The 27,742-nt window shown below is 35.9% G+C and overlaps 1 protein-coding gene across 2 annotated transcripts in view; it reads left to right on the top strand.

The window, feature by feature from the left end:
• LOC134527150 (protein AF-9) overlaps nt 1-27,742 on the top strand; it is a 135,514-nt gene that overhangs the window by 23,098 nt on the left and 84,674 nt on the right. The window lies entirely within an intron of this gene.

Below are 27,742 nucleotides of genomic sequence, written 5' to 3'. Positions count from 1 at the left end.
CACATACAAGTAGAATATCAAGATTTAATTGGTAAATTGAAAGAAAAATGTGAGATTGCATCAAAAGAAGAAAATATAAAAAAATAGTTTAATTCACCCTTCTTGGTCGAGAAAAAAAATCACAACTGAGTTCAATGTATCTGAACGATTAGTAAGACTTACCAAGGAACTTGTTAAAGAGCAAGGTATCTTACCAGACATGACCAAAAGAAAAGGTTTAGGAATCAGTGAAGACACAATTCATAAAGTCATTGACTTTTACGAAGATGATGACAATAGTCGACTTTGTGCTGGCAAAAAGGAATGCATAAAAGTCATAATAAATTGCCAAAAAGTTGAAAAACAAAAAAAGATTGGTGTTAACAAACTTAAACAAATTGTTTGTGGCTTTCAAACATACCCACCCTGAGTGCAAAATTGGAAGGTCAACATTTTGTGAATTGCGGCCTAGATCGTGCATAATCGCTGGGGCATCTGGGACCCATTCTGTATGTGTCTGCATTTATCATCAAAATGTAAAACTGATGATCGAAGGAGCTCGTCTTTGTGTTGATTACAAAGACTATAACGGTTCGTTACATATAAAAATAAACAGATGTTCAACGCCGATTGCAAATTTTGTTGTTTTATTTTTCAAACTAGAATGCATAGACGAATCCAATCATTTTCACAGTTTTTCTCACTCGTTCAACATGTACATCTGCCCATCGAAAAATGCTCATAGTTTGCGTGATGTGAATTAACGAAAAATAACGTCCTTCAGTAATCTTTTACTGCAAGTACACAAAATTAGTGCGGCCTTAAACATGACCGCACCCAGCGAAAACGAATTTCGCCACGAGCCAAAACGCCGACGAAGGTGGTCGCAATTTCTAAATACTGCCAGAACAAAATAAAAAGAAAATTAGGTTAATTTAATACTCGGCATGGCTCTGACCACCAACGTTAAATTATCTCTTCAAATACTTTTACATAATTTGCGAGAAGCCACCGAACGCGACCTACTTGTGCAGCGTTCGACGGACGACTGGCTGAAGTCTTGCCACACTCTCCTCCACGCAGGGAGGAAAAGTCACATGACCTCACCGACCAATCACACGCACGCTTCATTCGCACTTACAGATACAAGCCAATCACAGAACAAATTACAATACATGAAAAAACCCTGTACACACATAACTCGGGGCTTCCCTTGATCTGTCTCTTTTCAATTTCCAATCAAAATCGGGGACTCCCATTCTTGTTCTCTCTCCCACACAGACAGCAGTTATCACTCAGTTCCCACGCAGTGGGGGAATTCCCGTCTTTATCTATCTCTGAGGGGAATTCCTGTTTCTTTCTCACTTACACTTACAGGCCTCTCATGCCTCTCTTTCTAACCATCCCACCAGACACCGTCCCTTGTTCTAGAATCATTCCACACGTTAATGAACATTACAAACAGCAATTATAATACAAATTACTTTACAAAATTAAACTCATTTAGAAAAAACCTGAAAAAGTAGGCCTAAACCGGCAAAAATCTAGTACAGCGACTTCTTTGTGAATAATTACATAAAAAATAGTAATGATTGAAAACGTCTCTTAAAATACAAGGTACACTCTTAAAATACAAAGCAAGTGCAAACATCAACCCTAAAATACATGAAAACGGTAAAATATAATTAGAAAGATTTTTAAGAAATATTTACATGCATAAAAATTAGTTTAAAAGAAAAATATTTAGCTAGGAGGGCAGGGTTCTTGCAACGTTACAAGACTTGTTAGAAATACTTGTGTGTGACAGCAATAATTACAGATGCATGACAAATGGCTGTGAAGAATGTCCTGGGAAAGACACGTTACTAGATTTGCTAAAAGGGTCTGATGAAGAAGATTTATTGGTGATAATATACAGTACAAACAGTGGGTCATGACAGACAGATCAGAAATGATTACTGTTGTGAAGTCCCGTGATGAATATTTTGAATGTCTAGCAGAAAATGTGGACAAACTGAAAGTTCATCATTACATTTCTAAGGTTCAAGGAAGAGTACTGAAGAAAAAGAAAGAAGTTCTTACTAGTTCAGACTGCATTGTTCTTGCAGACTTTTCTGAAAACTACACCTTCATCATTCAGGATGAAATCCAAGGATATAATTGGGTATATGATCAAGCTACAGTACATCCTTTTGTTGCATACTTGAGAGAGGGAGACAAACTTAAAAGCCTTAGCATTTGTGTTTTGAGCGACTGCTTGGATCACAATACAGAAGTAGTTCATGCTTTTCAATCTAAATTAATGAACCACTTAAAGGACATTAAACCTGACATTGAGACAATTATTTACTTCTCTGATGGTAGCAGCAGCCAGTACAAAACAAAAAAAAAAATTTGCTAACATATGTACCTAATCATGAAAAAGATTTTGGTGTTAAAGGAGAGTGGCATTTTTTCGCATGTCATGGTAAAAATGCATGCGATGGAGTAGGGGGAACAACAAAATGTGAGGTCACCAAGACAAGTTTGCAACAAACTGTACAAGACCATATCCTGAATGTAGACCAAATGTTTTCATTTTGTACTGAACATATCAAAGGTATTAAATATTTTCTTGTAAAAAAAGAAGAAATACAACATACTGAAAAGCTGCAAGGAAGAAATATGCAGTGTGAAAGAATTGTTGGGACACGAAGGTTTCACAAATTCCAGGTTGTGTCTGAAAACAAGATCAGGTGCTACCTCACTTCAGAATCACAGGAGTACGAAGATCACAAAACTAGCAAGATATCACTTACTCTGCAAGAAAATGTCACAGTTGCCTGCATTTATGAAGGACAGTGGTGGATTGGGGTAATAGTAGCTACAAGCATAGAAAATCATGATGTTTATGTCCATTTTTACCACCCAGCAGGCCCTAGAACTTCATTTAAGAAATCATCAAATGACTAAGTGTGGTAATATAAACAGTATGTATTGCCTCGTTTCACTACTGCAACAACTCTCTTCAAAACTTTTCTCCAATAAGTAATTTCTTTATCACGCTGGACATGCAGTAAATTGTTGAGTCAGCCATTAATCTCACTTCTAACTTTCAAACTAATAATACTATATTTATGATGTGCAGAGTTTTTATGCTGAGCTACTCATTGGTCTGAATTTTTCCAGTTATTAAAAATCCTTTGTTCTCAAAGTGAGTCTTATTCTCCAATGGACCAAATGCTAAATAGGGCCCGCAATATACAGCTCTTTTAATTTCAGAATAAACTAGCCAATTTCGGTCATTTACTTCATTATTTTTCATTTTCCTTTGGAAGATACTCACTGGCAATAAACAACGCTGATCAGCATATTTTTTTCACTTTTAGAGAAGTCACAAGACTTGTTTTGATCGAAACCACACCTTCCAATAATCTCCCTTAAGGTATCGTTGATTTCCCATAAAGCTGGATCTTAGTTTAGATTTAGTGTTGTTTGCAATTGATCATTACTTAAGGCTAAGATCCTGAGTTTCTCGCGAGCGGGCAAAAACACGCGTAGTTATCTATGTCCTCAACAGAGGGCACTAGCAGTACGGTTGAACGATGTATTGACGCGGGGGGAATGGAAGGGGGGTGGGAAAGAGGATGCTGTTCTCAGAATTCTTATCGCCCAGCGGGGAGTCATGTTTACGACCTGTCAGGGAGAGGGGGTGGGTGAAGGGTGTACTCTGCCTCGGTGAGTATTAGATTTCCAATCCCTTTGCCTCTCTGTCCATGTCCCTCACACCCACCCAAGAATACTGAATCCTCAACAAAGCGCAAGAGAATAAATATTACTATTTTTGGTACATTTCAGTTAGAAACCCGTACATAACCGAGTGCAACCCAAGGTAATTATAATAAATATTAATTTGGTGCACTACACATATACAATATACAAATTGTATGTTTTACTGTGTTGATTATGTGGCCAAAACTATCAGATTTGATCTCTTTTGCAAGAACGCTCGTTCACAGCTAACCACTACATTCAAATAAGTTGGCCAGTAATGTAGTTGTCCTGCCTCCGTAAAAAAAAATATTTAACTGTGTGTGTACAACAAAGGTTTTGCGCTTCTACAAATTTTATTTCTTTACGCATTTTGTCACAGGTGTGTGCGTATATGTATTACACAAACAGTTAAACGTTGAATACCTAACACGTTATGTTGCAAAGCGGTATTATTTGCTATATTTGATATCTGATTAGGACTGTATTTTTCTGTGCAACTATATATACAGGCGAACTTTTTATACTATCGGAGAATTTTTTGTAGCTGAATATCTGTCTTCAAAATATTTCAGGTTATTGCAATAATTTTAGTGTTTTAAATGTATTATGTTTTTAAGTATGTATACATGAGGCTAGAGCTAGAAAAATGTTTGGTTTGCTTTTTTAGCTGACCTGAAGCTTGTGGCTTTTGATTACACTTACTTTTTTATATGTGATGTTTAAAAACGATGTTATTAGTAAATGTCCTGGCATTCGTACTTCTTGTAAAAAAATAATCATATTTTCGAAAATTAAGCTATAATTTAGTAATTTATTATTGCAATATAAATACTTGTGTATGTCAGTCGCGTCTGGTGAAATGAGGAGCTCCTTCACGCTATCCCTACTGGTGACGTCAAGCATCACTGGTAGTTCGTCTTTTATGTATGAACTGGAAGTCAAAGAGGCTTGAAATAAACATCAGTTGTAACTAATAATAATAATTTAATTCTGAAAGGGCCACATACTCGAAGAATCGCCTTCTCTACGCAATCAAACGTGTTTGAAGTAAAATATCTAAGGAGTAGGCTACACGTCATAGGTTGTATAAGAATATTTCGGAGGGAGCTAACCAAAGGATATTTTATCGTGCATACAGATAAAGTGATATTTTAAGAGTAGTAATTCCCCCCTCCCCCAACACCACCCACAAACTGATGGATTTATTGACACATCCGTACATAAAAAAACACTGCTCCAGAATCTGCACCTGAATCGTCTTAGTGGGGAAAAGGTGTACATAAATTACAATCACTGAGGTTATACAGAAGGTAATAACCAGAGTAAGTGATTAGGAGTAAGGAATACTAATGCAATAAATATGCCATTGATATAATTTAATGATAATTTTTACTCACTTTTTAGAAGTTGATATTGCTGAATAGCAAATTCAAATTTTAAAATATTGTAACAATGAAAAATTGTGAACCAATAAATATTTTTTGCTTAGTGTATCATTTGATTATGTCTTAAGACAAATGGAAACTAGATATTATGAGTACGAAATATTTGTTTAAGTAATAAAATTTACATAATAAAATACTTACATTCATACAAAATACAAATCTTTTTCTTAGATATACAAGTATAACTACAATTCATTTTCGGCCAACGAACATATAGTTATGCTTTGTGCCCTGATAATAATACATAATTACATTTTCACTTTTCACCAAAAGTACCTACATGAGGCACAAAAGTCAACAAATCTTAAAACACAATAAAAATATACCTGGTCTACATTATATTTTAATACAAACACCAATACAATACTAATTTTAACTGAACATTTTTTGGAGCTATGCATAATTTTATTAAAATTAATCAGAAAGTAATGCAGTTACATGTTTGCAACCTTGCGTCTTCACTTGCCTTTGACGAATCCGGATAGGTTCAATGTTTAGCCAGCCGAAAAAGATGTTTAGATTTTATTTTTAAACGTATGTGAAATTAGTCCTTTTTTTTTTAACACTTAATCGCTGTCACGTGAATTTACGGCAACTTACATTATTGTTGTACTTTTGTTTTGTAGTAACGATCGGTAGGCTAAATATGTACATGTGTTTGTTGAAACTTCGTTTTAAACATCCATAAATTAATTTTGTCAATTGATTTATCTATACCAGTCAAATACAAAATAAATGATATTTATTTTAGGACCTCTTAAATTATTTAAATGATATATAAAATATGACCAAACATTTTTCAAATGAAAACGTATTTTCAACTGGAAGTATGCGAGAATTACACAGATTCATTTACTTGCGTATTGCATAGCATACTTCACGTCCATTTTTGACAGCCTTGCGAAGTCACTTCCAAAGTATCTACAAGTATATTCTTCAGGCGAATTCGGACACGGCATTATAATCTGCCATTATATCTAGAAGACGTGTTCTTACATTTGCTTGGAGTTTTAAATTATTTTTTTTTGAAATAATAAAGGCAATTTTAAAGTTTAACTCCATTGCAGAAACACTTACGCAATATATTTGGTGGTTCTCTGCAAGTGTATTTTGTGTTTTATTCTAGTTCGATAATGAAGTCAATCTGAATTAATTGCCTTTTTTTTCAGATTTGTTTATACATTAGATGTATATAAATATAAAAAAATTATGTAACAGGATGAATCTTAAATGGTTTGAACAGTTATCTATAATGACTTAGTTGGTTTGTTCAATAAAAGCCTTTCTTTTTTACTGTTCAAGTTAGATTCCTTTATAACTCAAAAAATTATCACGTAACTAAAAAAATTAATGAAAGAGCTTAGTTCTGTTCGTATGTAGGTGTTAATTTTATGAAAATAATGTAATACAATTTGTTCTCTAGATAAGTAGATTTAGAAGTAAGGCTTCATATTTCAGTCGTTACCATGGTACGACTTCCGGAAAAGTTTTGCATATATTTGTTTTTACAGAAGGTACCGGAGCTTGCAGGTTGCGCAGAAAGGAATTGTATTGTTTGTGAGAGTTCTCTGTTGGTAGTAACACATATGATATATGTTTGATGTTCTGTTTCCAACTCATCGTTAACTAAATTTTACAGACTGATAATTATCCTTTGATTTAAAATCTAAGTTATTTACAGTGTTTAAAATATGCTTTCTTGCATTTAAGAATATTTCGTTTTGTTTTTTGATGTTTGAGTCACCCGCAAAGATAATGAGATAGTTATTTTATACTGCTTCTTTCGCGGTTTTTTTAATTTTAGTCTTGACAATGGGGAATGAATTATTCAGGCTGTGATAAATAGATAGATTATGCTTTATGTCATTAAGATCAAACTCTTCTATTTTTGTGCATTTCATAGTATTCCTAGTTTAGTTAATTTATCCAACAATATATTTAAACAATCAAGGCCTTAGATGCTTTATAAAAAAAAATCAATTGATTCATAATCAGTTGCCGTGTATAGATTTATTTTGTAGAAAATAAGCAGTATGTGTTTTAGTACTTAGAGTTCATGTAAAACCATGTATTAAATTTGAAAGTAAATTGTGCTTTTCATACTTCAAATTATCATACAATGATCAAATATTTTTTGATATAAGTAAGGACACCTGTATTTCGCGAATACATCTCGTGTCAGGCTATTTCACACATAACTGTAGCTTTTTTCTTAGAGGTTTGGCGAATTGCGGGCGTGCAGCAGTACGGTAACTACATCCTCATTGGCCTCGTCAAGTGCGGGAAAACAGCCTTCATCGACCACAGCCAATAATTACAAGAAAAATCTACAGTGTTTTGTAAAATACCTTGACACGAAATGTATTCGCGAAATAAAGATGTCCCTAGATATAAGACGTAATTGCTCTCGGACGATAATTTTCTTTACTGTTATTATCACCTTTCTTATGCAGGAGAATAGTTTTTGTAGTCTTGTGATACCCATTATGATCGAATTCCAATAATGGAATATGTGTTTATTATAATAAATGGAGAATTGTATATGGATCATTAAAAATATGAAAAGAAATTATAAAAAATTACAAATTAATCTACTGCACATAAATCACAGATTTTAAAAAGCCAAAATTACTATAACATTCAAAATATTACAGAGCGTGCCATGTAGAAAACACGGACGCATGTTGTTGTCTAAATGAAATAAATAAAATACAAGTCTGCGGCTTTAAAAACCAAAGAAATAAAATGTTTCATAAATATTCAACGCTTATAAGGGTACAACCATTCATTACACTGATAGGACATAGTTTTTCAGTACATCATACTGATTCCAAACCAGACACACATATATAAATAATTTGTGTTACACTTCAATTAATTTGGCCATGATTTAAACCTGATAAATAAACAATGCAAACAAGCGGTACTGTACAGAGTATCTTCAAATAAAATCTGGGCCAAAAGTAAATCAATATTTTAGTGCTTAATACAATTAGAAGGAAATGGAAGATTTTTTGTAGTATTATAAATGATCATACAAAGATTGCTGATTTGGTTTTGTATTAATTTTGAGCGTAAAACTACCCCGAAAATATTGCCATCATAAACATTACTATGAGTCTGATTGGCCATGTTGGTGATATGCACGATTTTCAAGGCTGTCTCCCGATATTATATATGTGTTTTATTTTTATACAAAATGAAGCACGATTATGTTTTATATTTCTTGTGTGAGATACCAGTTGCAAAGACTTTGCAGTTTGATTTTATGGGTAGTGAATCAGTGGTATAAAATAACTTCATTTATTTTTTCCCAATAACATATTTTTGACATTAGTATAATTTTATCACTCGCCAAGCATTGAACCTTATTTTTTTTAGTCACGAAAAAAATTGTTTGTATTCAATATCAGCTAATAACTTATTATTGCTTATGTCATCAAATACATTTACAGTACTGTTCAATTTTTACAAGCATGAGAAGTAAACAATAATTTCTGCAACAACGTTCTTCCGAAAGAAGGTATACACCGATTTTAAAGGTGCGTGCCTATTTCTTAATTTTATTTTTTTAATAATTAGAAAATAAAAATTGGTACTTTTCCGAATTTCCTCATTGAGGCTGCGACCCAAATTTCAAGTTTCCAGCTCTTTTGGCAGTGGGTTAGAATTTGTATTGGCCAGTATGTGAGCGAGGGAACTACTTTTTGCATATTCGAGCAATTCAAAATTTAGGCCCTAAAATTTAATTATAACAATTTCACGTAAACTAGATAGCTCAAAGGCTGGTAAAACAATAGAATTTTATTTCATATAATTTATCAATTTCATCAAAGTATTACACACCCATTTAAACACATTTTATATACATAATAATTTTACTTCAGCAAGGTCTTCGGTTTCTTGTAACACAAATAAAATTACCTAAAAAAATTACGGGACATACTTAAAAAAGTTTTTAAATTGTAATATTTGCCAAAGAATTTAAATAAATCTAACTGCAAATGCAAGAACACAGTATAAATGTCTTTAAAATTGTATTTTGGAAAATTACCTGAATGTTTATTTGCTAAAACTCCTCATTTCACTTGTTCAAAAGTATTTACATGTATACATATGCGTGCGTGTGTGCGCGCACGTGGAACTTATGTTTCTATGATCATTTATAGTTGCAAATAATGTAGCGGAAGTTAAATTGAAAAATATATAATTCTTTTTGGCCAATATTTGTTTTAAAACTTAATTTTACATGACCCCAGAAGCAAAAAAAAAAATAAAAGAATCGCCACTGCCTTGTAATTGCGTTTCTAACGAACTTGTGTAACTAACGAAAATGCTCAAGGTTAGTGATAAAATAAATGCTTGGGTAGTGAAAAATCCATTGTTAAAAACCAAAGGTAATTTTAAACGACCTTTAGTTAACCATACTTGAACGACAGCATCGAGAGATTGTCCCTTATTTTTGTATCGTTATATACATAACTAAATCATTACGGGAGGAAGTTGCCATAGGCGGCTGGTCCTTCAGTTACTATTTTTTTTTAAACATCTATTAATATTTTGATCATAACTCATTTATGGAACATTACACCCATAGGTATAGCCCATACTACCAGAGCTAAAGTCGAGGTACAAATATAATTAAAGAAACATAATTAAATAAATTATAACTAAAGAAACATAATTAAATTAATTTAGACAAAATCATTGTCATTTTGCAAATCAATTTTTTTACAATAATTATTGAAATATTCTAATAAAATCTTAAACATTATATATTTGTCTTGAATGTACGATTCTTGAATAGAAGTATAAATAATAATTTAAATTGATTTTGGAAGTTATATTATTATATGAAACCATTTTGCTATTATTTTAATACACCGTGATTGCAGGATTCATTCATGTGTTACGGTAAAGAGTCATATCAAAATACATAATGAAGTCACTAAGATAATATGTGAAATAATGTTGTAATAAATGTAATTTGCGACGTTCACGTAGATGCCCGTAAACGAAACAGGTTAGATATTATAATCATATTTAGCACTTTAGTGTTTCCAAAATAAGTTTTTTTAAGGCGCCCAACTATTATAATAAATCTCTATCTACTAAAACAATTCAGTAATTGTAGTTAGATGATTTTAAATCAAAAATATTCTATGAATAAATTTGTCACGACAAGTGAAGCATATTAATTATAATTTACATCACTGAGAAGCTGACAAATATATCTCTAGAAATTGTCGACAACGTGAGACGGTTTTCAATTCATTGATTACTATTGCTGATACTAGTGTTGTGTTTTGACCGTTTCGGAGCGGTAATATTCCCGCCTGAACTCCTGTGATATTCGAGGCATCTAGTGAGTAAACTCGGAACTAATCGGAGCTCTAGCGGCAAACTGTTGAACTCGTTCCTTTCATGAGCGGCAAGTGACAGTTAAATCACAATATTTTATACTCAGATTATTTAAATTCTGTACGTTGTATTAAAAAAATTATACGGCAGAATTGTTCATTGTACCTCCTTTAAGTTGTGTGCAAAGTAACAGCCGTGTACCGTTTAAATATATACCTAATATTTAGTTTTGAAAATTTCAAAATTAAAATTAAATAAGAAAGCATTTTTTGAGACACTTTAATCATCATATTTACAAAATTTAAAGTTTTGTTTACAATTCTGCCGTTTATATATTCTACTATGATATTCATGGCAGAAATAATTTTCTTGGAGGCTGCAAAACTAAGGATCTTAGCCTTAACGTCTGGTTTAGAGACACATCTTCAATTATTATACTTATTGATGATTCATATACCGCCACTTTGTCAAAAACATGAATACAGTAGAATCTTGTTATTAAGTACATCAATAAAGCCTCAACTTTCATACTTAGTAATGAAAGTACTTTATTCTGAAAGTCTATATAATATATAAATATATAAATATTATTTACCTTTAAAATGTAGTATCTTTGAATTTTTAAAAATAAAGTAGTAGGGGATCAAATGTTACATTAGCTTGGAAGCAAATATTTGTAAAACAACAAGAATTTAAAAAAAAATTACTGAACTTAATACAGTAGCCTAAATTCTAGGCCTACATGTACAAAATTTAAATCTGTCGAACACAAAATGACAAATGGATTAAACTATTTTGCAGATGTATACATTTATGGAGATAGAATTCCCTTGTTATCTCCTAGGCGAAGTCTCTTGCGACCAGCAAATAAAGATGACTGTCGTACAGTTTAATAATTTTTTCACGATCTTTTATTATTGTTGACAGTGTAGTGGGCACCAAACCAAATGACCGTGCCACATCTACATTTTTCCTGCCTTTGTCAACTTCTTTCAAAATTTCCACATTTTCCTTCAAACGAACTGCTTGTGTTTCTTTTTGGCCATCCATCCTGATTAAAATATTCAAAAAACAATATTGTTTGCCTCGCGCCACGTCAAACGTAAACAAACCTCGCATCCATAGATAACAATAGCGCCGCACTAGTAGCGCGCGTCGCAAGCATGGCTGTGCCAGGCGACATTTTGACCTTAATGGCAACACAAAGCGTGTCAGCCATGTTGTGACACCAAACAGTTCATAACTTAACCTGCATAAATTAACATTATTGGATTTTCTATTTCGTATTTAAGTTAAAATATAATTTTTATTTAACGTTTGTATCTGCGTTAATTAAAACTTTTAAAACGTGCTCTACAAATAACCAAAATATGACGCAGCTAAAAACAATGGTCTTGAAGAGAGGCGAGACAGCAATCAATTGCTTAGATCATCTCGTGCACTAAAGTGTGTGATCAATGGAGGAGGAAGAATGGCACGTTATACTGTACTATGATTCTATGAATCGTTGAGACAGTATTTGTTTACATTTTATACTTGTTAACGATTCTTGAAAGTGATAAAAATTAATCATAATGTACATTTGTATTAAAGAACCCCTGCGCAAAAACATTAACAATTATGTATATAAAATTTTCCTGATAACCGGAAAAGAATGGTCGTTGTATTGAAAGGTAGGATACGTTTTTAATGTTAAAGTGAAATATTTTTACATTGTTTACATTGGTGTTTTGAGCGGGAATTTAAAATCATACCTTGAACTGAAAGATACGTTATTCTAAAGTACGTTGTAACGGAATTTCACTGTATCGGTTTTTTTCAAAAGTTGATTGTTTAACAAATGACTGTTTTTGCTGGACTTCAGGGTTCAAATCCATTCCATCTGTTCTAGATGTTATTGTGTCAGTGTATGTTGTCAGAGTTCCTGGTTTTTCAACACTACTTCCATTTCCACTTAAAAAAACTGTCAATTTTCAACATGTTACGGATAACCTGTTTTTGTTATTTTTTTCATTTTGGCCTTCTTTTTATACTCAGCTCCACTAAGTCGTTTTCTCCCGTCACTCATTCCAACAATTTTTTCATCCAAGAACTGAAAGTACGAGACATTTTCATAAGTATGATGAAATAAAAAAATCAAAATTACATGTTACTGATTCATAAAGTATGATTTATTATAAAATATTGTGATTACTTACCTACTATAAGTTTGTATGTACCAGTGATGTTATGAAGTTATTCATACAACCCACGAAACACTTTGAAAAATTACAGCACACAACTAGAAAAATTTGCCATTATTATTAATTGCTGGCCACAATCAACCGAGGTGGATTTTCTTTTGTTTTTAATGTAAGATATTGCATTGGTTACAACTACAGTATGTCGCATCAAATCTATAGGAAAATTTCCCGGATTTTGCCATAACCAAAATTAAAAAAATAATAACTTATATTTAAGCAAACTTTTCTCATTTAAATGCTTTAAAAATGAATACAAAAATCTGAACAACTAAACTATTTCACTCTTTATCTTTCTCTCAGTGTCTGACATCGATCTGCAACTTACCGGCTTAACAAATTTAAAATTTAGATTGCCAAAGAAGTTTCACTTTTGACAAGTGAACTCTGTACACGTGCTTTTTTTTTTTTAATTTCTTTAAGACATAAAAAAAATTTTGTCCCCAAATTTTCCGCCCCTAAAATTTGCTACCATAGGCTTCAGTCTACTTAACCTGCTGGTAAAACCGCCACTGCCCTCAAGTCACGCAATGTCTGTCAAGTTCCGCAGTTCCTACTCCTCGCTGGATCTAGGCTCAACAGTGGTTTGCCCCTTACCATGCACCTATCCACACACACAGTCTCGCGCCACTCAGTTGCCGCACTTTCACAATCCAGTCGAACTCCACATCGTGCCACTGTAGGGGGGGGGAGGGGTCTCTCACCCTCTTCGCCGATGTCCCAATTCCATTAGCTCGGAATCCACTTGGAATTGCTCAGAGGCTGGCGTTGCTGCTTAAGTAGTGAGTGGCGTCCTTCTTGAACCTGAAGCTTCTTGAAGCTGTGATGAGTCGCATCATCGCGGGCCGACCCAATGCCCGAAGTATCGAGAATAGCGTTGTTGCTCACGTGACTTCATGCGGCAACCCGCAGAATTCCCAAGGCCACTCAGCGATAGATAACGGCGCTGAGGCAGGACAATTGGCGGGGAGCTGAGGGGGGGGGGGGAGGTAACGAAGACCCTTATAATCTGGCCAGGCACGCATAGCATGCCTTACGTCAGTGGAGGCTACGTGATATGTGCATGATGCCAGTGGCCTGGCAGAGTCGCCAGCCAGCTCCGAACCGGACACATGTCACGGTTCTGTTTGCATTTGTAACACTGCCACCTCCTTAAACCTGTTTGTCCCGAACAGGTAACATATCCCTTCCAGCATTTTCCCTCAACCGGTCCAAATGTATCACTTTCATCCGTCCCCTATTTCTTCTCTGGATCCGGTAGACCACATAATTTAGGCTCTTAAAGACTTAATACGGGCCTTCCCATGATGCTTGAAGTTTAGGACACCTTCCCTTCCGTCTTTGCGGGTTGTACAGCCACACCAAATTTCCCTCCTGAAATCCAGTTGAGTTAGCCTTCAGGTCGTACCTCTTCTTCATTCGATTAGTCGCTAATCGAAGATTTTTGTAGGCTTCTTCATGAATGAGCACTATTTGCTCCTCTAGACAATTCACATAACCAGTGGTGCTGATCGTCTCCCTGCGAGGACGACCAAACTTGACATCACAGGGCAGCCTCTACTTCTGTCCAAATACAATACTTCCAGGGGTATGCCCAGTGGAGTCATGGATAGCAGACCTATATGCCATTAGGAACAACTAGATGTGTTGATCCCAATCCTGTTGACACTCGGCCACAACCTTGGCAAGATGTTCCTCAAGAGTTCTGTTGAAGCTCTCCACCATGCCATCGGACTGAGGATGTAGGGCTGTAGTCCTGGTTTTATTTATTTCCAGCAACCGACACACCTCCTGAAATATTGTTGATTCAAACTTGCAGCCTTTGTCTGAGTGGAGCTTAATTGGTACCCCAAATCTTCAAATGAAGTTGTTGACCATTGCATCTGCAATGGTAGTGGCTTCTTGGTTAGGAAGTGCATAAGCCTCTGGCCATTTAGAGAAGTAATCCATTGCTACCAGAATACGTATACCGGTTACCATCTTTAGTCTTGGGAAATGGTCCAGCGATATCAATGGCTATCCTCTCAAAGGGGGCCTCTAAATTGTAGGCACTTATTTTCCCACGACTCCGGTGTTGTGGCCCTTTTTAAGCAGAGAATGCTTCGCATTGTCTACACCATGCCTCCACATCCTGGTGACAGCTCAACCAATATTAGTGTTGATGTGTCTTGGCTAGAGTTGTGTTCACCCCTAGATGACCACCAGAGGTACCATCGTGGATTTCTTTCAACACATCTGCCACTAGACTTATTGGAAGGAGTAGTTGCATTGTAATTACTTTTCCATTGGGACTCTCCTATGCCCTCATTAGTAGCCCATTCACAATCCTCAAGGAATCCCACTGTACCCAGTAAGCTTTCACAGCCCTGTCACTGGAGATCTCATGCCATATTGGACGTCCAGTACCACTCTCCAGTCAGCTTATGATAGATGCCTGGTCAGGATCTTGCTGCTGCGCTGTTTTCAAGCTGCATTATCCCATTTATCTTCCCTGTTTGTTGTTGTTGTTGTTGTTGTTGTTGTTGTTGTTGTTGTTCGCCGAACATCTTCAGCATCTGCATTGCTGTGAATTCGGCCTTTAGTGTGTTCTATCCGACAATCATATTGATGTATCTGTTCAATCCACCTAGTAAGTTGTCCCTCTGGATTCTTTAACAGCCACTTAAATGCAGCACGGTCAGTGCGTAAAAAGGAATTTTCTCCCATATAAATATTTGTAGAAATGTTGCACAGACTTCACTACAGCTAAGAGTTATCGTCGTGTGTTGCAATAGTTGCATTCAGGCTTTGACAAAATGTTGCTTTATTAAACTATTACTTGTTCATTTCCATCTTAAACCTGGGAAAGTACATTACCCAAACCATCTCCGCTTGAATCTGTGTCGAGGATATGCACTCCATGTTGATGGGGGTAAGCAAGTATGGGGCTAGTGCACAGGGATTCATTGAAGTCTTGAAAGGCAGTCTCACATGCTGAAGTCCATATAAATTGTCTCTTGTCCTCAGTCAGCTGATGCAATGGTTTTGTGATTGTTGAGAACCCAGGTACAAACCATCTATATTAGGTACAGAGTCCCAAGAAACTTCTTACTTCATGCTTATTCTTAGGTTGAGGCCACTCCTTAACAGACCGGATCTTCTCAGGATCTGTTCGCACTCCATCCTGTGATACAATATGCCCCAGGAATGTTACCTTATGCTGGAACAAGAAGCACTTCTTTGGACTTAACTTAAGTTGGGCATGGCGAAGCCTGTCAAATACATCTTGGAGACTTCGCAAATGTTTCTTCACTGTATTTCCTACCACAATAATGTCGTCATGGTATACTAGGTATGTTTTCCAAGTCAAGCCATGCAGGACAAGTTCCATCAATCTCTCAAAAGTTGCAGGAGCATTTTATAACCTGAATGGTAACACAGTGAACTGGAACAACCCACTACCCGTCGTGAAAGCAGTCTTCTCCTTATCCTCTGGCTCCACTTGCTATAGCCGGTCCCACTCTTAGATTGCAGTACACGGCTTATGGCGCGCGCTGTTGCCAAATCTCTAACACATTACGAATTTCAGGAGATGCGTGTCTTTGTAATTTGGATTGAACAAGAAGTATTTTAAGATATCATATCGTAATTTATAATATTTTATACTTTTACACACATAAATTTGTAATAATGCCACTTTTACGTAAATTTCAAATAAAAACTACCTATTGTAGACGAAAATTTCTTATAGTTTTCTTTTCTGTTCTAAAAATCCCATATATATATATATATATATATATATATATATATATATATATATATATATATATATATATATATATATATATTACATTTTCATGGGCCCGATAAATGCCGTATTTTTGGACAAGTCATGTTCAAAATTATAAATAAAATACGGTAATGGAAATTCTCGGTCGAGTAAGTTATGGGAAAAATCCGAACAATTGGTTCGAAATGGGGAAGATTTTTTGAAAAACAGAAAAATGGCAATAACTCCCATAATATGAATAATTTCGAATCCGTTTTAACGTATGATAACTCGGATTACCTAATGCCGAAAAATGTTTTCTAAATACATTTTTGATACGACCAGCCATAACTGCATGGGTTCGAAAAAAATTTTCACCGGACAAAAAAACGTAACTGCCTTAGTAAACACCTTATCAAATGTTTAAATTGTTTGTAATAATATCATAATTATTTTCCAAAACTTTGTCTAAAACAATGTTTGATAAGATGCTTGGTGTTGAGAAGGATAGAAAAATAATTCAAAATTTTGTACCATGATCGCTATTGAATTCCTTCATATTTATTTCATACATTTTACATATTATGTTCAAGAATCAATTATAATATTTTTTGTTGACTAAGGAAGCCATGTATTTGAAATTGCTTTTAGGACAGAACCCCACTTATCTAAACACACGACCCTGTTTCCTCTTACGACGGCAGCGCGTGCTCTTGTACTGATAAGACACATCTTTAACTGCTATTTCCACGGAAACTGTAGAAGCAATTGAGATGGGGCTGCTTTTAAAAACTAATTCAATTCATTGTGAACATTTTTCTCGCTTTCGTCCCCCATCTATCTTTAACAGAAAAAAAGTTTTCCGCGGGTCAACTTTTTGATGTGTCAGTTTGTGAGAAAATGCATTTCAATATATTAAAAAAATTATTTAAGTTAAACCTGTACAGTTTTTGTCTTAACATTTGTGCGGTGGCGTCCTAAGGCATTAATTTACTAATAAAAAAAATCTGAATGAAATACACAAGTAGGTTTTCTTTTTTTGATGTGAAACATATAGGAATACTTCAAAACAGTTTGCAGCGAATAAGTTATGTTTTTTAATTTTTTCGGACACTTAAAATATTGTTAAGTCTTCAAAATAAACATTGCCTGATGCGTATTTTGATTCTATACAATATGAAAAAAAGCTTGTTCCAAAAATTAAAATTTTAAATTTCGTTTGATATTTGGCAACAACGCACGAAGAAACAAGGACAGTGCTAACGGCAATCGGCGTGTGTTAGAGAGAGAGAGAATGCGCCCATTTACTTCCACACTGCAATCTAAGAGTGGGATGCTCTATAGTAACCACTCTTCAGGTCCAGTGTAGAGAACCATCTGGTACCAGAGAGTGTATCAAGTTATTCATCAATACGTGGGAGGGGGTAGCTGTCCTTTTTGGTGATGTCATTCAGCTTTCGGTAGTCCACACAGAACCTAAGTTGGCCATTCTTCTTCACCACCAAAACAACTGTGTAAACCCAAGGACATGCTGATGGTTCTATTACACCACCCTCCATCATACCCACGATAAACTTCCTGTTTTGCTGGAGGCAGCTGCTGTGGTGCCTGTTGGATTGGCTCTGCATCACCTGTGTTGATGCGATGGCAGACCAGACTTGTACTCCCAAGGTCAGTATCCCCTAAGGAAAGACATTCTGTTTGCTTACAAGAAAAGCTTTGACTTCTTCTATTTCTCCATCTGTTAGATTATTTTGGTATCACCTTAGTGATGTTCTATATTTGGGTTCAGTGGCTGCATATCACGTCTAATATGTGCGGTAGACTCACACTGGCCTACCTAAGAGACTGGTTCGCAGCTAGCTATTGTGTCTCCCTGTTTAAGAACCCTTTTTCGAAAATCGAGGATGGCCACCCTGACTGGTACGACCTTGCCGAACCTTGCAATGCTTCCAGCGACCAGGAGTGTCTTCAATCCTAACTTCTTATCTGGCTTTATGATTTAGTTTATGTTGCCCTTAGGATCCCCCATAATCCTAGATCATGGTTTACTGGGATTGAAACAGATTCGTTAATTGCCACTTGCATCACAAGAACTTCCAATTGGTCAGGGGTAAACAAGGCCACCTCTTCATCCTTAATACGCAGTACCTGCCCTTCCATGTCAATAACGAATCCGTATCGGTTTATGATGTACACTCCTAGAATCAAATCATCGGTGATACCATCAACAAGAAATGTCTGTGTGAATGTCCAAATTCCAATCCTTACCTTGCAGAGCTATAGCAAGCTGGAACTTCAGTGTGGCTGGTTGTTCCTCGTTGGTCATCAATGAGCCTCTGCTGTCTCGAAGACAGTACAGGTGATTTTTATACCCAACTTGCGCAGCTGTTAACTGGGCTTAGAATATTCTTCCTTCGCCAACAAGCAGCTCGATGCAGAGTCCAACTACCTATTGCGTAAAACATTTTTTTGCAGGAAACACTTTTTTTATAGCTGCCTTGCTGGTTGCAGAATGGGTATGCTTAGTGAGCCCATAATTTAGACAGTTTACAAGACTATGTGATAGATAGGGCCTGGAAAATTTCGGTGTTTTCAGTATGCAAAAAGCGGTACTTTCAAATTAGAAAAGCGGTGGTTTAAAGTCGGTATTTTCGTTATGCAATGAAAATTTTACCGGTATTTTAAATGTTGACTATGTTGTGCAGTTATTGAATATAATAGTTTACATATTTAATAAACAATCCATGTATACTAGGAATAGACTAATATGCATAATAACAGCCAATTAAATCCAAAACAGTTACACAAAACAGACACGTTGCTATAGATGTTTGCAACTACAATTTTTTTTTTTTTCGGCTGCCGATGCCACATGCTTAGCCCAATTTAGATATTTGTCAATGGAATTTTTTGGGTTAAATGATACTTTAACCTTACGTGAGTATAAGTGATCAGCAAATACGTAGAATCCCGCTGATGCGACCCCTCACGGTTCCCGGAAAAACGGACTTATAAACAGAATGGTCGCAATAGAGAATTCGGGCCAATTCCCCCCCCCCCCCCCCCCAAATATATCCAAATACAAAAAAAATCGCCTTTGTTCGCATAGATTTCATATTCAAATAGTCTATGGAGTAAAAAAGACAACTTTTTAAAATTCATTTTACACCTCGGACTCGCATACCCTGAACAGTGGGGTCCGATAAATACTCGCGCTAAGTGAATTCGCGTCACGCGAGTTCGGCTATGCTAGCCAGCTGGTGGTTATTTTCGTTCAAAACGTGACGAAGGAACTTGTGTGGATCAGGTAGAAAACATTCGGCTATAAACGAAAGATATAAGAACAATGCTATCCTGAAATGCTGTGACGTGTTTTTGGAGTAGATAATCACAGCGATAGCCCGACAGGATGCGCGCCCGCCTTTGCAGGCAGCGATGTTTATTTTGACAGCTCAAGCAATTATCTTGTCCACGTCCCTTCACAGCGTAAAAAAAAAAAAAAAAAAAAAATGGAAAAGTAACTATGCAGTAGAATAAATATATTTACGGCCCTGCTAAATGTTTCTATTCAATAAAATTCGAGGTATTAGTGATTTTTCAGCAGAAACTGCTGTGTGACTAATAAACAAATTGTTTCATAATAACTTAAACTTATAAAGTATTTATTAACGGCGAAGGACAGTCGTATAAGCCCATAAAAATATTTATTTTACCGAGAATGGACTATACAACCTGGCTTTTGGCGCACGCGGTGTGGGAGGGGAGGAGGATGCTGACAGTTTCTCACGCAGAAGGTTGAAATAAGGAAGGGAATGTGTTGAAATGTTAGATGGAAAAAGGGGGGGGGGGGTGTTTTTACATGGTTTGTGACTCTGGGAGTGATGAGCCCTGAAGAATTAGCAGGGGATAGGAGAGGTAAGCGTCGCGTCACGTCACGTATGACGTCAAGCCGCCGCTACCGCCAGCCTGGCCGGACGAGTTTCTTACGCTCTCGCAGAAGCTACCTCAGCGGCTTTTCGTGCGGGCGGGTAAGATAACATGACAGCTGAGACGGCTTTTCGTGCGATAGTGGACGCGCCGAGCTCGGCTAGACACTGCCGCGTGGACAGTTGAACACAGTGCCCAACAAAGTGTAACAGACTTGTTTTTCAGCCGATTTTACTCAAATTTTCGACTTTCTCTGCTCAAATTTTTTACGGTTTCTCAAAAAACGGTCGTATAAACGGAATGGACGCATCAGAGGGGGGTCGCATCGGCGGGATTCTACTGTAATGGTACTTTTCGAGGATATATTCGCAGTGTAATATAGAAATGTTGTGGTTTTCGCGAATGTACTTACTTTTCGCGTTTTAATGCGAAATTCGCGCGAATTTTCGCAAAATTCGCGATCGCAAAAAATTCCAGGCCCTAGTGATAGAGTATATCGGCGAAAGTACAATATATTGTTGGACATATTGTATATTTGTTAGACACAAATGTTAATTTATGTTTTTAAAGCCTGTCTTTTATTTCTCATCTAAACTCTTTTGTACAATCCATTAGCAGTCTTCAAGACTTTTTCTAATTAGTGTCTTACTTTTAGACTTGAGATTTCTCATTATAAGATCACGTATAAATTTGTGCTGATGGAATGGATTTATAATTTAAAATTTTTTTATATGTCAATGGATTACTACTATGTTCATGTATTTGCTTAGTTGGTCTTAGAAGCGAACCTTTACTTACTCTTCTCTTTGAGTACTCCCATAGTTTTTTTTTGTCTAAGCATTCATGTATTAATCATTATTACAGAGCTACTTGCATCCTTGATTTATGAACCTGCATCAGCAGTTTTCTCTCAACCTAGGTGTACATTCCTTACTGTGAATTTTTTTTCCTTAATGATTCTACTATGATAGTGATGTTATTGCCAACATTCTCTGAAGCTTATCCTGGCTTTCTTGAGTCTCTGATTATGTCTGTCAACGTGGTGTCACTTCACTAAGTACCTCATTGAGCTTCAGCATTCAGTCTCCTGGTGATATTATTCCGAGCAGATGATTGCATGTTGTTTCCCAAGGATCAGGGCATTGGCCAAATTACTTCTCCCAAGAGAGATAGCTTCCACTGCACCTTCAGAGCCGTCTCAACCACTTGCCTCAACACAGGACAGTTATAACCTACTGGCAGACCATGATTTTGTTTCATATGGTCTATGTAGACACAGATAAACATGACATTAAACTGCCGCCACATTTTTTGACTGGTGTTAACAAGTGTTACAGATTAAAACATATAAACCCACTTGCTTCTTGCATAAACTGTTAGCTGTATAGTAGAACCCTGCTATAATGTTCCTGCTTATAATGTTTTCTTGCTTATGTCATATTTTTAAAGTCCCAACATTTTCCCCATAAGGATAATGTATTTATTTCCTGCATATAATGATTCACGAATAGTGCATTTTGGTGCTTGTATTGTTTGCTTTATAAATTTCAATAATTGTAAAAGAAGTTTTAAAAACCTAATTATTCTTACACTTATTCCATCTGTGAAGTTTAAAGTTAAAAAGTTTACTTTATACTTTACATGTGTTTTTGTGTTGAAAAACTGCTATACATTAGATGTAGATTGTTCAAATAGGAATGTATTAAGAAAAAAAAAATGTTTGTGTGCCAGAACACTAGCGCTACATGGTAGTCCTGGCTAACGCTGTGTATTCAATATATCAAAGGTACATACCTAATGTTCGCAGTTACATGTCTGTTGGCACCCATGTCTTGAAGGCAAAAAAATTACAAATCCTGCCATTCCTTTCCATTACAGTGTGTTTTCAGATATACGTACGTAGTCCTGCAATATTTTAGTTAGCCAGATATTCCGCAATGACTAGAATAAAAAAGTAAAGTGTTTTCTATTGCTGTTAAAGAGTTTAATTTATTTTGACGTCATGAATCGTTTTACAGAAATGTTCCAGTGTGTCTTTAGACAAATAAAATAGAAGCTGGAAGCATGATGAAGTTGAAAAATTGTTGGCTTGGTTAAGCAAATTTGAGCATTGAGTATCCATCAGTGGTTTTAATTTTAAATTTGTTTACATAGCTTGCTTTGTCAATTGGTAAAACGTTCAAACACTGAAAAGTGCTAAATTTATATTTCCTGCTTACAATGTTTTTGTGCTTATGATGTTTTTTTCCTTATGCAACCTTGAAAAAAACATTATAACAGGGTTCTACTGTACAGTTATCTCAGTTTGCCCTTGCAAGAACACAATCATGTGTCACAATAATTAAATTACAGCAGTCTCAATTAACTGAGTTAATGTTGACTGGCAACCTCGGATAAGCAAATACCTATCTGATGACACTGATGTAATAAGAAAATTGTCTTGGTTTTCAGTTGGCTCAGTGGTAATGTTTTTCTGGGTGATGTTTTTCCAGCGTTTCTTGGGTGTAGATTCATTCACATCACTTCATGATTCACCCAGCCAGAAAATAGCATCTTGAGATTAATTTTCTTTTGGCTTTCGACAAAAGTTAAATCATTTTATAGGTCCTCAAGAAAAGTTTTCAACAGTCTTGTCTGGTAATGTCGCTTTAGGTCGGCTCCAATATTATGAAACCCTGGTTGATCAAGACACTACTGTATACAGTCCGAGCCAGCAAGTGGAGTTTTGAAGACAAATCATTAAAATGAAGCATTATGACCTTTTTATCAGGCTGCAATGTGGAATTCACAATACATACTAACTACTTTGTTGGCATCACAGTAAATCTTCTTAGAATTTGAATGTTTTTGTGAGTATGTTTAGTAAAGATTTATTATTTGGTTATTTATTATACTCAATTCATATGAAAATATTATTGCTTGTTTTACAGAACTCTTACATAGCTATTAAATAATTAAAGTATTTGTAGTAAACTGTGACAAGTTTTAAAAACTATATTTAGCCCTCGAAGAGAGTGAAGTTGGCCATCGATGGGTCAGGGCGTTCCCTCTATGCCACTGTGGACCTGCCCCCTGGAGGCCAGGCTTCTTGCCAGTCTTACTTCTTTCCATTACATTTGGTGTACTTGCGAAATGTTTTAAAGCTGCTGTGCTTAATTAGAAATGTATTGGCAGTATGTGCTTCATCATGTTTTTAGACTTGCTTGTTGCTCATTATTAAAGTGGAATAAAATGAAATGAAATTGAATTACATGTACAAATTAATTAAGGTAAGTGCACCAGTAGTCGTCATGCTAAGAACAATTTAAGGGAAAAAAATCGCCTACCTAACCTTTTTGGTGTATTAGCGCTTATTATGTGTTTGAGTTGAACCTCAAACATTCCTCTACAATAATATAACTCACTTTTGTATAAAGACAAATTATTTTAGTATATTTACAATTTTAAAAAAAGTGTTATTTTGAGCCAGTAGTCGTCATGCCAATTTTCGTATTTACCAGTACTCGTCACATCTTTGTGCCAGTAGTCGTCATGCGTAATTTCGATGCCTATAGATTGTAAACAAGAATTTGCAATTATTATATAGTACCATTTTGGGTTTAACACTTTATTTTAAATGATAATGCAAACTATTAAATGGAACTGCTAACATAACATTGTAATGTAAATACACAAACATAAAAATTATATTACTTATACTCAACTTACCGACCTATACATTGCTTTCGGCAGTCGCAATTGGTCGCAATAAATAAAGCTGGAAACAAGATACATTGTGCCAACACTTACATATAAACATTGGAAAATACAAACGTGATAAGAAGTTATTAAGTACATTTTTACATAACACATGTAAAACAAAAAATGTACAAGTATTTAAAATATTCAGTCAAAAAACATTCTTTAAAGTGATCATTTTTGTTTCGTGATTAAATTTCACAACAGTATGAACATTTGCCTAATGAAAATGCAATAAAACATTGAAAATAATTAAACCTAAAGTTATATTTCTTAAAAATTATCTAATTAATAATTGTTCAATAATTGTATTAGTTCGTGCAATCTTCCACAAGTTCTCTAAACTTAATTTTCATTAACATCAACAGATGCACTAAAAATGTAGTTGACCCTGGCACCTTGTTGATTCATGCTTGGAGATGGAAGAATGCCATTAATCTGTGACCTACTTACATAAGAAACATCATTTTCTTTTGTCACAAATACCTTCTTACTCTCGTCTTGAGCTCGCATGCCCATAACTCTTACTTCTTCCCCTTCAGTTTCTTGGATGATGCAAACAAATCTGTATTTTGTTGCGCCCCTTTTCCCACCCATAAATGTCACAAGAACAAAAGATCCAGGCCGCAAATTTTCATCAGTCACCTCTTCTAACTCTACACATTCTTCTTCTTCATGTTCCCCACTCCATTCATCAGAAGATTCCATAGGAATGATTTCTTCCTCCGATGATGATGATGTAGAATTGTCATCCACTTTCCTCTTCTTGGCAGTCTGTTTTTCTTTCTCCAACCTCTTTCGCAATCTTTCAGCTGCCCGTTCTTCCTTTTGCTTTTGCAAGTCAATTTTGGCCTTCTCTTTCTTAGAAAAGTAATCTTGCCAAGCACTCGAACTAGCAACAGAAGGAATTTTCTCTCTTGGTGCACGTTTCTTTAACTTGGTTTTCTGAGAAGGCCAAAACAATGCTCGCTTGAAGGGTGAGGGAATGGATTTGTCTGTGGGCACAGCAGTAAGATCTTTGGATGTTGATGGAGTAGGCTCAGGATTAATTGAGGAAATGGTGTCTTCAATGATTGGTAGTTCTTCTTCAACAGCAGTTGGAGGGTTTGATGGTTTTTCAGGTACTGTTGGTTCTTCAATTTGGGGGTGTGGTTCCTCATGTTGGACAGAAGAGCTGGTTTCGACCTTGTCGTAATTTCTAACATGTCTCCAATATTCAAATATGGACGTGTCTCTAACATCTCCCTGCCACACATCTCCCGATTCATTGAAAAGCTTCAATTTGTTATGTCCCAGAAACTTTTCCAAGTGCTCAACAACCCGAGAACTACCAATATTACTTTCTGGAGTCTTGGGTGTAGGTGAGGAAAGTGTTGATGCTGGTGTGCATGGGACACTGGAGGGCCTAGAAACGAACTTGTCCTCATCCACTGCAGAAGGATCCCATGGGAAAATTCCACTTTTCCTGAACGAGTGCTGCAGTATTTCTGGGGTGACAACTTTCGCGATCACAGTATCCAGCAGTTTGGCGAAATCTTTCTTCTTTAGTGTGGGGTCTTCCTTGTGAGCCACACGCTGCAGTCGCCACTCATGAACTACATTTTTCCATGCACTTTTGAGTGGCTTGAAGACTCCGACATCCATGGGCTGCAGTATGTGGGTGGAATTAGGCAATAACGCCACTAAAACTATCCCATGATCTTTGCAGAATGTGCTGCTGTTCAGAGTCAGATGTGATGAATGGCCATCAATGAAAATAATTGCTGGTAAAGTTATCTCCTTCTTCACCAACCATGGGTGAAATATGTTAGTCAGAAATTCATAAAATACTTCACCAGTCATCCAACCATTTGGTGACTTGCCAATTCCCCACTCGGAAGGTATTCCTGCTACAATATCCTGTGGAAGCCTTTCATACTTGAGGCACAGCAGTGGTGGGCAAAGTTCACCAGCTGTATTTCCAGTCAGTAATACAGTGATACATTCCTTTTCGTCAGAGTTGACTTGCTGAAAAATGTTTTTGTCTCCTTTTTTGGCCAGAACTTTGTTACCCTTAGGGTTCAGGAAAAAAGCAGACTCGTCTCCGTTGAAAATTCTTCTTGGGTCAGACAGAACATCTTCCAGCTTGTTCTCCTCCAAGTACTTGTATACTTCCCTAAACCATGCTGATATCTGTTCCTGCGAGACAGCTGCCCGACTGGAAGTCAGATTTTGTGCAGTTCTCAAGGTTAAACCTGGATTCCTTTTAAGGAAAGATGTGCACCATTTCCTACCTGGCCGCCCATCTTTAAAAGGAAAAGGCCTCCTTAACTCCTTAGTTAACTGCTGCACACTATTCTGCAAGTCGTCTATGGTAATCGGGAATCCTGCTTTACAGAGAGAAAGAGCCCACTGCACTAGCATGCTCTCTTCCTCTTTCTTAAGCCAAGATTCGGGTCCCATTTTTCGTCCTATAGGTGTCTTGCCCTTTACTTTATCCGAAAGTGTGTTCCTCGGAACACCATGTCTTTCCGCTGCCTGTTTTATGGACATCCCGTCCTTCACAGCCTGCAAAGCCTCTTCCATCTGGTGGGGCTCATATTTCAGTATGCTTCCTCTCAGCATGGCACTGCAAATGAGTTTTATTGTGTTAATTTATGATTTGACATCAAACTAATACCGAATGAAATACTTACAAACTATTTTCAAATCATATCGAGAAATGTTTATTTTAATGAAAATAATCCAATACTTATATGTAACCAAAATTATATATTATCGGGGAGGAAGCAAAATACACTAATGAGGGTAAGTTTTCAAATAGTTCTAATTTTAGTATGTTAATTATTTTTTAAGCTAATGTTCTAGTATTCGTCATGATTCTGTACCAGTGTTCGTCACCTGTGATGACTACTGGTCCTGATCACTGATTGGATGTTTTACAAACACAGTTAACTTATCATGATGTAATATACATTTTAACGAATGCAGATATTCGATTTTAAAAATAACTGACATGTACCAGTGTTCGTCAGGCATGACGAAAACTGGTGATTTATGGTATTAAGTGATCCAGTGCTCGTCACCCACATTTGTTTTGTAACTTTGCATAATATCGCTAGACTTAATATGCCAGATATTTTGCTAAACACCTCTTAGAAACATAAAAATGCAAACATTACCCTGAAAGAAATACGAATGCAATAATTGAAAAAACTAATTACTTACCTTCTTTGCACAAACCAACAGCAGTATATACCACTTCTCGGAGTATGGTGCACAGCCTCTTAGATGCGGGAATTCCCCTTATGTAATCGGGTGCGTTCCGAAAATCTTTATGTCGACAAAAATAAGTGACTATCAATCTGAATTTTAATACGTTCGAATCGCGAGACTTTGCATACTTGCACTTAATATTAATTTTTTTATTTATAAGTGACGACTACTGGTGGGATGACGACTTCTGGTACACTTACCTTAACTGTATCTTCATTTATTATTCAAATAAACTTTGTATGTATGACAAATGACCTCACATGAAAGCAAACAACCATAATGGTCGTAGTGCT

The sequence above is a fragment of the Bacillus rossius genome, chromosome 1 (genome assembly GCF_032445375.1).
Source record: "Bacillus rossius redtenbacheri isolate Brsri chromosome 1, Brsri_v3, whole genome shotgun sequence".
In the NCBI taxonomy this organism is placed as follows: domain Eukaryota; kingdom Metazoa; phylum Arthropoda; class Insecta; order Phasmatodea; family Bacillidae; genus Bacillus; species Bacillus rossius.
Note: the sequence above shows the minus strand (reverse complement) of the source record. Positions and strands in the feature narration are given on the sequence as shown.